The sequence below is a fragment of the Lolium rigidum genome, chromosome 6 (genome assembly GCF_022539505.1).
Source record: "Lolium rigidum isolate FL_2022 chromosome 6, APGP_CSIRO_Lrig_0.1, whole genome shotgun sequence".
In the NCBI taxonomy this organism is placed as follows: domain Eukaryota; kingdom Viridiplantae; phylum Streptophyta; class Magnoliopsida; order Poales; family Poaceae; genus Lolium; species Lolium rigidum.
The window spans coordinates 120,037,633-120,041,818 of NC_061513.1; the positions used below are offsets into that span (position 1 = coordinate 120,037,633).

Below are 4,186 nucleotides of genomic sequence, written 5' to 3' on the forward strand. Positions count from 1 at the left end.
CCCGCGTACATCCGGCCACACGTATGAGCAGGTACAATACACGAGTACAGTTGTGTACAACATACAAATACAATTGCATATAAACATAAGTACAGTTGTACACATAGGCGAGTACAAGTACAGTCACGCACACGAGCAGGTACAGTTCCGCACATGAGCAGGTACAGTCGTGCACACGAGCAGGTACAATCACGCACAACACACGAGTACAGTTGAACACACAGGCGAGTACAAGTACAGTCACGCACACGGGCAGGTACAGTCACGAACAACACACGAGTACAGTTGAACACACGAGCGAGTACAAGTACAGTCACGCAGACGAGCAGGTACAAACACGCATACGAGCAGGTACAGTCGTGAATACGAGCAGGTACATGTACAGAAGTACAGTTGCGCACACGAGCAGGTACAATCACGTGTAAGTACATGTGCAGTCCCACATACGGGCGAGTACAGTTAGCAAGTAAAGGAAAAAATTACACCAAATACACTAAAAACAGAAGTACTTATCAGTTGAAACACGAGTACAGTTAGGTACACACCACAAGTACAATCATAATATTATTGGAAGTACGAAAAAAATATCTCCAAACCTATCAACATGTGATCTAGTTTTGAAGATCTTGACGCGATGATCTTAAAAGTGAAAACGGTTCGCAATTTGAACTTACGGTTCTCAAGATATTTATTTTTGAAAAAAACAAATCTAGAAGAAAAATGGAAAAACCGACACAACACAGTCTTCTCTCTCCTCCCCCCATCACCACCTTGCTTCCCCATGCGACACATGGCGAGCAGGGAGACCACTTTCCAGGGATTTTCTGGCACCACAGCGCGCCACTTGTCGCGTGCGGAGCGAGTTGTCTTCCCTTCGTGAAGGTCGGTCTTTTTTTAACGATTTCGGGGGAACAAGATTTGAGAATTGACGAGACATGGGCCTACTAAGGGTGTGTTTGGTTGGGCTTTTAGAGCCAACTTCACGTTTCCAACCGCTGAATCTAAACCAAACGAGTTTTTTAGGAAGCAACTTCTCCAAACGCAGCAACTTCTGGTACATGTAAATTGAGGCAACGAGCTAGTCGCAGCGACCCTAGACTAGCTTCTATCGCGGTAGCTTCCCAACTAGGACGAAAAATTACCCACTGCCACTACGTAAGGCATACCGGTTCGCTCCATCTCCTCCAAAACAGATCGAAGCCAAGGCATCTCTGCCCGTCTAACTCGTCACCACAGAGAAATAGACAGGGCGCTAGGGTTGCGCCGCCCCTGCGCCGCCGCCCCTCAGCCGGCAGCCGGCGGGGATCCGGTCTTCCATCTGCCGCCTTCACCGCTATTCTTCCGCCTCGGTTCGATTCCCCCTGACCAGGACCCGTCCGTGCTCACTCCCAACGCCAACCCGCCCGTGTTGACTGCCGCCGCCGTCCCCGTCGGCCGTCGCCGTCCCCAACCCAGACCTCGTGCCTGACCCCTCTGTGTTGCGCGCCGCCGGAGGTATGTGCCGCTCTCCCTCATCTCTGGTCTCTCCCTCTACCATGCCCCATTCATTCGATTCAGCAATTAATTTTTTGGTTGAAGCATCCCCTTGATAGAACGTGTATTAGGTATCTAATCGTGTCATGTTTGTACGGTAGATAGAGATAGTTTGGATCCTAATTGTGTCCGTCTTGTACATGACCTGTAACCTGTAATTGTTTCGGTCATTGATCATCTATATAAATCAATATACAGGCAACAGAAACCATCTCTATTTGCTCTGTTTGTTCGATGAGCTGTGAGGCAACAGAAATAATTGTTCCCCTCTGTTTTTGGTTGAAGCAACCGTATATTGTAAAGCTGTATAAAATAATCAGTATAAAGCATATACAGTACATGATTGTTACTCTGTTCTTGGCTGAAGTAACCATTTGTTGTAAACTTGTATTTACATGTGTTTGATGAAGATGAAGATTATCTACCTGGAGCAGCACGTGCAGTACCACAATCACAGGGAGATGATGAGCCGGAAGTGGAGAATGAAGAATCCATGAACGACATTCGAAGTAGGATCGCCGATGCTTTGCTTGTGGCGAGAGAGGAGTAGAATATTAATGTTGATCGAGAACATTGTTATGTGAACCATATCTTTTGTGTGCGTTTATCTTTTGTAACTATTTGAGAACATTACTATCTATTCATATTATCTATAAGTATGAATTATTATGAAAAAATACAAATATTCTCCAAAAATGGGTACTTACATATCAATTAGTGCACATATTGATATTTTCCCATCATTTCGCATATAAACAGTCTCTCTGGTTCTCAGGGACATTACAGACATTTCTAACCAAACTTACAGTTCACAGTCGGTACAACCAAACAACTTTCAGATAATCCACAGTTTCACAGTTCACAGCTGCTTTTCCACAGTTCACAGTTGACAGCAGCTTTTTTAGAATCCACAGCTCAACCAAACACACCCTGCATGCTCTAACCAAACAAAGTAGAGAACATGACTCTATAGTTGGCCCAACCCATCATGGCTCGACTCAGACTATATGTCTATATGCCCAAAAGGAAATTTCAAATGGCTGACCTTGTGCAAAGAATTTGAAAAAAATACATCTAAAAAGTTTCAAACATTAACAAAGCTAAATTGTAAGCCGTCAACTAAACTAGCAACCGATTGCGAGTTTTTGGAAAGATCTTACTGGTGTTTGCCGATGGAAATTTCGGTTGGAGTATCGGGTACGGACGGACGGTGCGGGTCGCGCCCGTACTAGAGGTCGTTAAAGTGCCCAAATTTTCCTTGTTGCCTCTTTTCTTTCCTATTTAGTTAGGATTATTTTCTTGTGTGAATTCTTTGCCAATATTACGAGATTTCAATGTTCCTAACTCCTCATAATCTCTCACAAAGAGTCTTCTTCTTTTCTCCTCATGCCAAACAGATATCATCTATGCTAGTTCCCTCTCAAGAAACACGTGACCATGTCTCAACCATGGGAGATCGTTCAAGCAAAGGAGGACAACAAGGGATCATCCGGGAGATCCTCAGTCTAGTGATTTTAAAAAATAAGTCCATTGAAGAGAATACGGATGCAGAACTTTCGTTAGGTCATTCTGGTCCGAAAGATGGGTTCAAGTTGATGGAGATGATGAAGGAAGGGTGCAAAGTGCTCGGCTTGCTCAGCTTGCTCGTAGGCCAAGAGGATGATCATGAAGAAATGCACTTGGCCCCTGAAGAAGATGGACATTCCTTGCTAATGAAGCTGAGGCTAGAAGGAGACGAGATTCAAGCCTCCCTTGATTTATATCCTGGACCGATGTAAAAGAAAATTGAGGTAAAAACCCCACGATCTTCTAAGCATATTAAACTTTATGCGTCGTTATCTTGATTAGATGGACAAGAAAATAATGAAAGGATTGGAGGCCAATCTTGATATTAGTCTTCGTGCAATAAAAACTCAAGAGAAGACAATTGAAATACACAAGTGTCACGGTGCTCAATTGGAGAAAATTAGTGAGAAGCGTAGGGTTCGTATCATGATCTTGGAGGCAACAAACAAGATCTTGCATGCCAGGCTTCGTGATGCGAGAGCTTTGTCTTCAAAGTAGAAATACCACAGTATCAAGTAATCATAAGTGATTATTTGATCCCACCCGGCTTGATTTCAAGCTTGGGAAGATCTATGACACTTTGTAATCTTTCTTAAAATTTTAGCATGTTTCCTTTCTTAAACGTATATTAGTTTTAAATTTCAATTTCTTGCATTAGTTGCATATTTACCTCACTTGGAGGAAGGAAAGATTTATATTCAATGAATCCTCAAGCCATTATTATATTTGACGTATTCTCGGTTTTATGATTATTGTATTAGATTATGAATTATGATGAGTACTACATTACTTGTACTTTGAAATTATCTTAGGGTCTTCCACACTAATAGTACTAATAGGATATGAGAAGGGTTTTTGATAGTATGATATTTGCAAAAGAATTGTGAAAATGATGAGAATTAAAAGAGAGAAAAAGCAATCGCTATCAAAAACTGTTACAATGAGTACAAGTTGAGGTAGGCACTGAAACTACAACCAAGAATTACTTCATGCTTGGCTAGAATGAGCAAGTCTTAAACATGTTTGAGGTCGCCTCACAAACTCGTGTGCATTGTTCCCTTCTTGAAGGTTTATAGCTGCTGCGAGC

General features: G+C 42.5%; 1 long non-coding RNA gene across 1 annotated transcript; it reads left to right on the forward strand.

Annotated features, from left to right (window-relative positions):
• The first annotated feature begins 1,309 nt into the window (after positions 1 to 1,309).
• On the forward strand, positions 1,310 to 2,189 carry LOC124658952. The gene is made up of 2 exons (XR_006989392.1): positions 1,310 to 1,494; positions 1,944 to 2,189. It is a non-coding gene; the product is annotated as an uncharacterized LOC124658952 (long non-coding RNA).
• The last annotated feature ends 1,997 nt before the right edge of the window (positions 2,190 to 4,186 follow it).